The sequence below is a fragment of the Podarcis filfolensis genome (assembly GCF_964270895.1).
Source record: "Podarcis filfolensis genome assembly, chromosome: 12".
Taxonomy (NCBI): Eukaryota; Metazoa; Chordata; class Lepidosauria; order Squamata; family Lacertidae; genus Podarcis; species Podarcis filfolensis.
The window spans coordinates 42,486,881-42,499,152 of NC_139614.1; positions in this window are offsets into that span (position 1 = coordinate 42,486,881).

Below are 12,272 nucleotides of genomic sequence, written 5' to 3' on the forward strand. Positions count from 1 at the left end.
GGACCAGAGCACGCCAGGCACTTCTGTCTTCCACTGCCTCCCGCAGTTTGGTCAGACTCATGTTTGTAGCTTCGAAGACACTATCCAACCATCTCGTCCTCTGTCGTCCCCTTCTCCTTGTGCCCTCCATCTTTCCCAACATCAGGGTCTTTTCCATGGAGTCTTCTCTTCTCATGAGGTGGCCAAAGTATTGGAGCCTCAGCTTCATGATCTGTCCTTCCAGTGAGCACTCAGGGCTGATTTCCTTAAGAATGGATAGGTTTGATCTTCTTGCAGTCCATGGGACTATCAAGAGTCTCCTCCAGCACCATAATTCAAAAGCATCAATTCTTCGGTGATCAGCCTTCTTTATGGTCCCGCTCTCACTTCTATTCATCACTACTGGGAAAACCATAGCTTTTACTATACGGACCTTTGTTGGCAAGGTGATGTCTCTACTTTTTAAGATGCTGTCTAGGTTGGTCATTGCTTTCCTCCCAAGAAGCAGACGTCTCTTAATTTCATGGCTGCTGTCACCATCTGCAGTGATCATGGAGCCCAAGAAAGTAAAATCTGGTGTTGGGACCAGTGGCCATGATCTTCGTTTTTTTGATGTTGAGCTTCAGACCATATTTTGCGCTCTCCTCTTTCACCCTCAGTAAAAGGTTCTTTAATTCCTCCTCACTTTCTGCCATCAAGGTTGTGTCATCTGCATATCTGAGGTTGTTGATATTTCTTCCAGCAATCTTAATTCCGGCTAGGGATTCATGCAGCCCAGCCTTTCGCATGATGAATTCTGCATATAAGTTAAATAAACAGGGAGACAAAATACAGCCTTGTCGTACTCCTTTCCCAATTTTGAACCAATCCGTTGTTCCATATCCAGTTCTAACTGTAGCTTCTTGTCCCACATAGAGATTTCTCAGGAGACAGATGAAGTGATCAGGCACTCCCATTTCTTTAAGAACTTGCCATAGTTTGCTGTGGTCGACACAGTCAAAGGCTTTTGCATAGTCAATGAAGCAGAAGTAGATGTCTTTCTGGAACTCTCTAGCTTTCTCCATAATCCAGAGCATGTTTGCAATTTGGTCTCTGGTTCCTCTGCCTCTTCGAAATCCAGCTTGCACTTCTGGGAGTTCTCGGTCCACATACTGCTTAAGCCTGCCTTGTAGAATTTTAAGCATAACCTTGCTAGCATGTGAAATGAGTGCAATTGTGCGGTAGTTGGAGCATTCTTTAGCATTGCCCTTCTTTGGGATTGGGATGTAGACTGATCTTCTCCAGTCCTCTGGCCACTGCTGAGTTTTCCAAACTTGCTGGCATATTGAGTGTAGCACCTTAACAGCATCATCTTTTAAAATTTTAAATAGTTCAGCTGGAATACCATCACTTCCACTGGCCTTGTTATTTGCAGAGCTTTCTAAGGCCCATTTGACTTCACTCTCCAGGATGTCTGGCTCAAGGTCAGCAACCACACTACCTGGGGTGTACGAGACATCCATATCTTTCTGGTATAATTCCTCTGTGTATTCTTGCCACCTCTTCTTGATGTCTTCTGCTTCTGTTAGGTCCTTACCACTTCTGTCCTTTATTATAGTAATCTTTGAACGAAATGTTCCTTTCATATCTCCAGTTTTCTTGAACAGATCTCTGGTTCTTCCCATTCTGTTGTTTTCCTCTATTTCTTTGCATTGCTCGTTTAAGAAGGCCTTCTTGTCTCTCCTTGCTATTTTTTGGAAATCTGCATTCAATTTCCTGTATCTTTCTCTATCTCCCTCGCATTTTGCTTGCCTTCTTTCCCCCGCTATTTGTAAGGCCTCATTGGATAGCCACTTTGCTTTCTTGCATTTCCTTTTCATTGGGATGGTTTTCGTTGCTGCCTCCTGTATAATGTTGTGAGTCTCCATCCATAGTTCTTCAGGCACTCTGTCCAGCAAATCTAAATCCTTAAACCTGTTCCTCACTTCCACTGTGTATTCATAAGCGATTTGATTTAGATTGTATCTTACCGGCCCAGTGGTTTTTCCTACTTTCTTCAGTTTAAGCTTGAATTTTGCTATAAGAAGCTGATGATCTGAGCCACAGTCAGCTCCAGGTCTTGTTTTTGCTGACTGTATAGAGCTTCTCCATCTTTGGCTGCAGAGAATATAATCAATCTGATTTCGATGCTGCTCATCTGGTGATGTCCACGTGTAGAGTCGTCTCTTGTGTTGTTGGAAAAGCGTGTTTGTGATGACCAGCTTGTTCTCTTGACAGAACTCTATTAGCCTTTGCCCTGCTTCGTTTTGCTCTCCAAGGCCAAACTTGCCAGTTGTTCCTTTTATCTCTTGATTCCCTACTTTAGCATTCCAATCCCCTATAATGAGAAGAACATCCTTCTTTGGTGTCACTTCAATAAGGTGTTGTAAGTCTTCATAGAATTGGTCAATTTCAGTTTCTTCAGCACCAGTAGTTGGTGCATAAACTTGGATTACTGTTATGTTAAAAGGTCTGCCTTGGATTCGTATCGAGATCATTCTATCATTTTTGAGATTGCATCCCAGTACAGCTTTTGCCACTCTTTTGTTGACTATGATGGCCACTCCATTTCTTTTGCGGGTTTCTTGCCCACAGTAGTAGATATGATGGTCATCCGAACTGAATTCACCCATTCCCGTCCATTTTAGTTCACTGATGCCCAGGATGTCAATATTTATTCTTGCCATCTCCCTTTTGACCACATCCAACTTACCCAGGTTCATGGTTCTTACATTCCAGGTTCCTATGCAATATTTTTCTTTACAGCATTGGACTTTCCTTTCACTTCCAGGCATATCCGCAACTGAGCGTCCTTTCGGCTTTGGCCCAGCCGCTTCATCAGCTCTGGATCTACTTGTACTTGTCCTCCGCTCTTCCCCAGTAGCATGTTGGACGCCTTCCGACCTGAGGAGCTCATCTTCCAGCGTCATAACTTTTATATGCCTGTTGTCTTTGTCCATGGAGTTTTCTTGGCAGGGATACTGGAGTGGCTTGCCGGTTCCTCCTCCAGGTGGATCACGTTTGGTCAAAACTCTCCACTATGACCTGTTCATCTTGGGTGCCCTGCTCGGCATAGTTCATAGCTTCTCTGAGTTCTTCAAGCCCCTTCGCCATGGCAAGGCACTGATCCATGAAGGGGAATTCAATAAAGTTGTGGCCTAAAATTTTGCCAATGACCTTAAACTAAATATTCTGTGTGAATTTATTATAACAAGAGGCTGGTCTGGGGGCCTTGCCACGCAACTCCCTGATCTCTGCCCACCCCCTGCCACCTCTTTGAGATTCACCTCTCCATGACATTTCCACAGCGCACATGACAATCACTGAGTTATGGCCCCTCCCTGATATAATTTATGTGGCGAGCCAAGAAGGAATGGAGGGATGAGTGAATTGAGATTGGTAGTGGAGGAGAAAGAAAGACAGTCCCTAAGTGGGAAAGGAGGCTGGGGCAGCCCCAGCCCAGAATACCTACAGCCTTCGAGTTGGTCTTGGGGCTATTCTCATAAAGCGATCAGTTATACCCATCCTTACCACCCACATTTCTGCTCGACATTCTGTTTCTTCTGATGGTGTGTTGTCACTTTACATTTCCTATCCGTGTGCCTATATTTTACATTGCAGGTTTAGTCTAAAAATATGTTTAATTGCAGCATGCCTGTTGCTGGGGGGAAAAACATAACCAACCAATTCAGGGAGTTAATTTTAATGATGATTGCTATCTTAATGGCTGAATATTTTTAGCTAAATTTGAAATGCAAAAGAGGTTTGTTGGTTTGGTGGGACATAGATGAGGGTGGTGGGAAGAATATTTTTTAAATAATCTAGTAGGCGCAGATAACACATTCTATTAATTCATATTAAGGGAAAGTATTTATAGAAGGGGCCAGCCATTGGCAGTACATATTGTGCATAAATCAAGCATGATGAAGGATGGAAATCTTTCAGTTTTTTGAAATTTAAGAGCCCATCCAGGCAGCTTTTTTGACACATCTGGCCAAGAAAGGCGAGTGTTTCGCTCTACATTCTCACGTCCATTTTACAGGAATATTATGCATCTGTCAGTTTTCAAAGAGCGAGGGGGGATGACACTCCTGAAACTCATACAGAGCTGTGTGTAATGTGTACACGGCACGGCTCACATCTGCTAAGAGAGGAGAACGGAATTTTCCAGAGAGCGGCATGTTATGAATCACCATGGCTGGCAACTTGTTCCAATAAATAATCTCTCTTTGTGTGAAGGGTACTGTGGCAGTTGCAAAATGCTGGTTCCAGTGGTCTTTGACCCTGCTATCTGTTCCCTGAACTCCATTTTGAGGCGGTTTATTTTCACAGTTGAAATGTTAGATGAAACCATAATATTTACTATTCCACATTTGTTCAATGTCAGTGTAATATATTGCTAAGCAACACCCAGCCATGAGAGAGGAGTGTCGCTTTTCATTCAGCATATTGGCTAAGACGGACAGGCCCTGGCTCAATAATCCCTTCATGAACAACATATCCATGCCTGAATCAAAACTGTTCATGAAGACATTTGTGTGCAACTAAAAAAAAAGTGAATGTGTTGCTTAGGAAAGGAAGTGGATTTGCAAGGTCTGGCATTGACTGAAGCTTTGTGTTTATTTACCCAGATGGCAAGCAGCCACAGGTATGCCCTGTGGAAGTTTCTTCAAGTGGAAAGTTAAAGCACAGGTACCATGAAGAGCAGGTAAGCAGATAGTTTTACTTCTGGGACAACCCTAGGTAAAGGTAAAGGGACCCCTGACCATTAGGTCCAGTCGTGGCCGACTCTGGTGTTGCGGTGCTCATCTCGCTTTATTGGCCGAGGGAGCCGGGGTACAGCTTCCGGGTCATGTGGCCAGCATGACTAAGCCGCTTCTGGAGAACCAGAGCAGCACACAGAAACACCGTTTACCTTCCCGCTGGAGTGGTACCTATTTATCTACTTGCACTTTGACGTGCTTTCGAACCGCTAGGTTGGCAGGAGCAGGGACCGAGCAATGGGAGCTCCGCCCGTCGTGGGGATTCGAACCGCCGACCTTCTGATCAGCAAGTCCTAGGCTCTGTGGTAGGGACAACCCTACATTCATCCAATCCCAAATCAGCAATGGTGAAATGTTGGGAACAGGGGTGCCAACTTGAACAAAATATTGGGAGGGGAGCAGGTAAGCCCCGCCTCGCATAATCGATCACATGACACAGTGCACACACACCATGTGAATGGCAATGCCCATGAACTGGAGGGGGGTGTCAAATTTTTTATTGGTGGGGCCGAAGACCACTTGGCCCCTAAGGACTTGGCTCCTATGCTTGGGAAAGTCCATTCCATTTGTGGTAGCATGTCTGGTACCAGAATCTGGTGTAGCTCCAGGTGGCCCAGGGTCAAGGGTCTGCACAGATGGGTATCTGCAAGGAGCCCAGGACTCTGAAGGCCCAAGTTTGAAATATGCATATGCCTCTTATGAGCTCCTTGAGGAAACAGAAAAAAGGAGCATAAATGCAGTGCGTAACTGTCAAGTGAAAAGGGATTGCTGCGCATATACATTCACTGAAAGGATAGATGATATAGCCGATTCTACAACCCAGATGATTCTTGAAAAATATGGATGATTAAAATGTTTGATTCCATATTATTAAATCATCTGCCTTCATCAGAATTCTTCTGGAGGCACTCTTGGCTGTGTGTCTGGATTTTAGAGTTCCTCTGTCATTTTTCATGGAAAAAATATGAGTACGCTTATTCTCACAGTGCTGGTTCATATATCTTCGGGCAGAGGTGTGATTACCAAGGATGCAAGCATGCCTTTCAGCAATGAAGAGCAAAGTAACCTCGACTCAAATTGGATGGAAAATGCTAGCAATAGCTTGGCCATATTTTCATCCAAATATTGTTCAGAGGACTTCTAGAAAAAAAAATTCTTTCTTTCTTTCTTTCTTTCTTTCTTTCTTTCTTTCTTTCTTTCTTAGGACTATGAGGTTTTTTTTGGGGGGACAGGGGTTAAATAAGAAATATGCATATACAAACACATACCCTGCAGTACTTTTGCTGTGGCAATAAAGTGATATATAAGAAAGACAATGCAAGGATATAGAAGCTGGCCATAGGGATATCAGTTTCTATGGGAGCTTATTCTTCCATATGCAAGGTTATGGTTGTAACCTTCACTGTGACCCACAGTGAATTATGAAAATAAATATTCCCAAAACAATTTGCACATTGAGGTGTTAGGACTGCAGCCCTAATCTAACAGTCATTTGTCTTTTCAGCAATGCACTGCATGGTATCAATGAATTTAGAAGGCACTCAGTGGAAGGAGGCAGAAAAAACCCCAAAGATCCTAAATCAGGAGCAGGGCTGCATCAATTCAACAAATAATTCATGTTAATTGTGACTAACTTGACTAACAAAAACATTATTTAAATTGGGGGGGGATTTTTTTAACAAAATCCCGATAAAGAACTGATACAGGGGGCATTTTGCATTGGTTCCCAGCTTGGACATAGTGTATGGGGTGTGTGTGTGTGTCAGCGTCGCTTGTGTAGGTTCTCTTTCTATTCGCTTGGTGGTGTGTTTGCCAGGGCATTTGGGTGTCCCCTAGTTTGTCTTGTATTTCTTGTGCCGATGTGGGTTTGTTATTTTTATAGAATTCTGCTAGGCGGTATAAGCCTTTGGCTTGCCAGGTTTTTATCTGGAGGTCTTGTGCTGCGTGGTAGAATAATGGGTGGTGAGCCAGAGGAATTAGTGGGGATGGGGATGGGGATAGTTTGCCTGCTTCCTCCTTCCATGCTTTAGGCATGGTCTAAATGAACCTGTTTAGTATTGTGGAGATTTTCCCTTGTTTGTTTGGGTATGCTGTGGTGGGGGTATTTTCGATTATGTCTCTCTCCAGGTGAAGAAGAGTTTGGATTTGATATCCCGCTTTATCACTACCCGAAGGAGTCTCAAAGCGGCTAACATTCTCCTTTCCCTTCCTCATCCACAACAAACAGTCTGTGAGATGAGTGGGGCTGAGAGACTTCAAAGAAGTGTGACTAGCCCAAGGTCACCCAGCAGCTGCATGTGTGGAGGAGCGGAGACGTGAACCCAGTTCCCCAGATTACGAGTCTACCGCTCTTAACCACTACACCACACTGTTCTGTCTTGTCTTCTAGAATGTATGTGATTATGTGACACACTTGGTTGGCAATGTAGTATAGCAGGGGTCAGCAACCTTTTCCAGCCGTGGACCAGTCCACCATCCCTCAGACCATGTGGTGCGCTGGACTATATGGGGGGGGGGGGAGGGGAATGAATGAATTCCTATGCCCCACAAATAACCCAAAGATGCATTTTAAATAAAAGGACACATTCTGCTCACGTAAAAACACGCTGATTCCCAGACCATCTGTAGTCTGGATTGAGAAGGCGATTGGGCCGCATCCAGCCCACGGGCCTTAGGTTGTCTACCCCTGTAGTATAGTCTATGTTGGGGATTCCCCACCCTCCTTCTGAGGAATGGAGGTATAGGTATTTGGGTTTTAGTCTTGTTTTTTTGTGTGAAAAGATAAACGAGTGTAATTCTTTTCCTGCCATTTACACAGTTGGGTTAGAGGAATCCAGATTGGGAGGGTTTGGAATATGTAGGTTAATTCTGAGAGGGTGATCATTTTGATTGTGGCTATTTTATCTGAGAGGGTGAAGTTGGTGTTGTTCCATTTCCTAAAGTCTTTGTTGATTTGTCACCACAAGGGGTTGTAATTGTGGAGGTTTCTGGTTATTTGTACCCCTAGGTATCTGAACTTGGTGCGGCAGAGTTTTATTTTGGTGATGTTGGTGAAATCTTTTTGGATATGAGGGGGTGATGTTGAAACACATGGCCTCAGATTTTGCAGTTTCCTTGTAGGCTCAATGCCATTGCAAATGTGTTGAGTTCTTTTGATAGCGTGGTTGCTGTGTTTATGGGGTCTGGTGTCCAGGTGGCTTCTATCCCCTTAAAACACCATGATTCACCATGAAACATGGGCAAGAAGGAAATATGGGGTATAAAACATTTAATGCTGTTATGGAGGAAAATCACATAAACAGGTAAAGCAATTACATAAGAAGAAAGTAAGAGGTTAAGGTAAATGGTAAAGAGACAATTCCAATTATAAGAGGAATAAGAGGCCAAATAAGGAGTTGCTTAGATAGAATGGAGTTACTGCAATATCAGCCACTTGTGACCTTGAGGTTATAAAAAAGAGGAATCAATTAAATGAGAAAAGTCATTGATTAGAGACTTGACATATTTTATCCATGAAATGAAAAGAAAGAGAAAATGTGGGCTGCAAACTATTCAGAATCCCAAATGGGTACTAAGAATCTCAAAGTAAAAATCAAAAATATGAGAAGCAAAATTGGGCCAGAAAATGAACTTTTGTAGCTTGTTCCCTTTCTGTTCTACTTCATGTTCCACCCTGATGATGTTTGTAGGGTGGGTGTTGGTGCCTCTTTGTATTAAAGATAATTAAATGTAAAACTGGTGATAGCCAACCTTGTGTCTAGGAGACAAGGTCGTGCAAGAACTCTTTACCTCTCCCTGCACCTTCCCAAAAGGTTGGTTGGTTGGGAGCAGTCCAGAATGCAATCAGAGTTGCAGTCTGATCTATAAGCAAATTTGAGAGCATTGGTTTAAGTTGCTCTACCCCAAAAAGCAGACCAAGGAAATTCTTCCCCCATCCATACTCATTCTCACCAGTATGTTCCCAGTGCTGCCTAATGACACTGGATACATTTAGATGGAACGCAAATACAGGCTGAGCTTTTTGCATCCTCTGCATCATTTTTTAAATATTGTGCAGAAGAACATATTTGATTTTACACACAACGGAAAATGTAACAGGTTTTTTCCACCTTGCTGTAGGGTGATATAGCTGTATGGGGGGTTTTTTGTTTTTGTTTTTTAAAAGCTTTAGGATCAGCAAAAGATTCTGATATTTTCATCTGTTTAAAAAACTCTATAAACTAGTGCCATGGGTGTAGGGAAGTATCCATAAATTGAGGAGCTCTACAAACGGAATGGCAAAACAATCAATAAGATGTAAGAGGGCAGTAAAAGCCCCAACATGACTTGGTGAATTAGAGACTAGAAATATATAGTAAACACCTTCAAGCAATGTAATAAAGTGAATCATTCGACAGAATAATGTAGTTATAAATGAAGCCAAAATAATAGAGCAGACCATAGGCACAGTGGGGGTGGGGGGGAGGGGATTTGACAGTAAAGAAAAGAATAATATCTAAGAATCATAGATGAACAGAACCCTCTCTTTTATTTTGACCAGGCTGGAATGTTGTAATCATGGGAAAGTATATCTATCCCTGGATAGAAATTCCATCCAGGCTGGGAATCCTGAAAGGCATTGGCCGGAATCCAAGCCAATCAAGACTCCATTTTCCCAATCCCTCCCACAATCCCTTGCACTTTATGACAGTGAGCCAGATGCTAAGATCTCAGAATGGCACATCCCGTTTTACCAACTGAGGTGAAACAGGGATGTGTTTCTCCTGCCTGCTGCTGCACAACCCCCTTGCTGCCACCCTACCTCTGGCACAGCACCTCTCTTACCTTTCTTGTGTGGCAGTGATGGTGATGCAGTGACAGCACTGCTTGTGAAGTCGCTGGAAACAGAAGTGGTTTCCAGTGACATCTCACTGAAGTCTCACCAGATCTACAGTGGTACCTCGGGTTAAGAACTTAATTTGTTCTGGAGGTCCGTTCTTAACCTGAAACTGTTCTTAACATGAGGTACCACTTTAGCTAATGGGGCCTCCCGCTGCCACCGCGCCTCCAGCGCACGATTTCTGTTCTCATCCTGAGGTGAAGTTCTTAACCCGAGGTAGTCTGTAGCGGAGTCTGTAACCTGAAGCATCTGTAACCTGAAACGTCTGTAACCCGAGGTACCACTGTAATGTGCTCCATGATATCTCATGGAATTTTGACGAGATCTCACTGGAAACGGCTGCCTGTGCCACTTTTCTACCGCCTGCAGAGATGGCAGCATGGATGTCAAAGGTGTGGAGCGTGCTGCCTCTTGTGTGGGAATGTTCAGGGTGGCAGGGGAGGATATGTTGTTTATTCATATCCTTCCTAACTTGCACTAGCAAGTTCCTTTACTTAGCAGAGTTTACATTTCCCCTTCTCACACACAGCAGAAATCTGGTCGCAGGCTCGTTAGAGCCTCTTCCTATTATGCAATTCAATCTCCCTCAGATTGAATTATATGTTCCTGGGAAGATCCCCTTTTATATCCCTCCTAAAAGAATGAAGACACCACAGTCTTATTCATAAGCAATAAAAATAAAGTTTACTCACGATCAGGCAGAGCACAGTGTGATCCCTGAAGGCACGTTTTAGGCTTAAAGTTACAAGCATATACAAACAGACTTACCCCATATGTGGGTTGACCTAGTGATTGCAGTTAGCAGTCCGGGAAGTTCGCAGGACGAAAGGAAGATGGAAAAGATAAGAGAGTGGCAGCATGCCTTGGCCTTTTACCAGGTCTGGAAAGATCACGCCCACCCAGTGTCACATGCACCCACTAGTCACATGCAAGGAAGGATGCTCCAAGCCAGAAGGAAAAGGAAGTTTCGACTGGCTGGACCGAACATTCCCTTGCATGCCCACTATAGGAAAACAAGGAATGTTGTATTTGACTGCTCCCAGTGGATTACACCCCACATCTTTAGCTTCCACTACTTGTGGCAGGTGCCTTACTCTGCCTCCTCAGTAAGCAGGGCCTGGTAGGGTCTCTCAGAAATGTAACTTTCTCTTTCTACCAGCACTCCTTACAGGAAGGACTAAGAAACTGTGGCCTTCCTGATATTATTTGATCACATCTTCCATTATCCCTGACTCTTGGCAATGCTGGCTGAGGCTGATGACCATATAAACCCAACGAGTGGAGGGCTACAACTTCCTCCTACCTGCCTTGCAGTTATCAGATTCGACAGAGCAAGGGGAGGACCTGGAGGCAAATGAAGGACTGGGTGGGAATTGGAGGCAAATGGGTGGATGAGTGCAAGAGTGGGCGGAGAAGAATTCTTCTCTTGTTCAGGTTGGAATCCAAGCCGCAGAAGAATTCAGGTATTTGAGATAAACTTTACGAGGCACAACAAAAAATGACAGACCCATGAAAAGGATATAGAAAGGAAAAGATGAAGCTAAGCAGAAACATGGACAGTGGAGAGCTGTAGAGATAAGGCCTGCCTGGGGAGAGAGTGCTACTCCTCTCCAGCTTGAAGCTCATCTGAGAAGGATCAAAGTAGAAAGACACTGTGATCAGATCATGGATGCTTTCTCTAAGTCGAGTTCTGCCCACTTCAGTTCCATTCATCAGCCACAAAAGAGCGCACGTGGGTGACTTTCTTTCCTTGAGGTTTTGACTGTGCACTCACAGAGCAGAGTTGATTATCAGGACTTCCAAGAACTACGGTCTCTTACAGTAGGATTTCACCTTTCCCCGCCACCCTGCTCGCCTTTTGTTGCCACTGCATTAAGAGAGCCTGCCAAAATTGTTACACGGTTTTAAGTACCGGCATATCGGGTGTGACATCATCCTGCAAATTGTTCTAAAAATGAACTACAAGCGAGAATCCTGTCAGCCTTTTAATTCTTGTATAAATGGTGTGGAATTATCTGCTGCAGGGATCGGAGGCTGTCATCAATCACACAGCAGATTAAAATCTGAACTGAAGGCTAAGGAAGAGAGCACAGAATACAGTCATTCCCGCAGCTCCCAAATAACAGCACAACTGTCTAATGTTGTGCAGTCTGCTGGACTTAATCCTGCCTCTAGGACACTGAACAGAGGTTTGGATCCTGCTTGCAGTGTATGTTAAACTGCTGCATGTCCTTTATTAAGTTTGAGTGATCAAATGACACATCCCAGCTCATCTGAAGTGGGGTAGAGTCCAGAAATAGTTTTACTACCTGGTATGCAGTTTTATGCAAGCCAGAACAACAATGGAATGGAAGAAGGTCATTCCTTAGTGATATTCAAATGAACAAACAGGAATAAGAGGGGCACATATAGTTATTTAAAAGAAATTCAGCACTCATACCCCGCTCCTAAATTTGTTGATAGCATTCTCTTAAGATTAGTGAAATAAAAGATTAGGGGTAGGATTCATGTTTGCCAGAATAAAGAAGAGAGTCCTCTTTGGGAAGACTCTTCCACCAAATATAGAAAAACTGCTTGTAAACCATTCCATTTTATAGCGTTCCCTGATTAGCTAGGATCACCCATGTGATTCA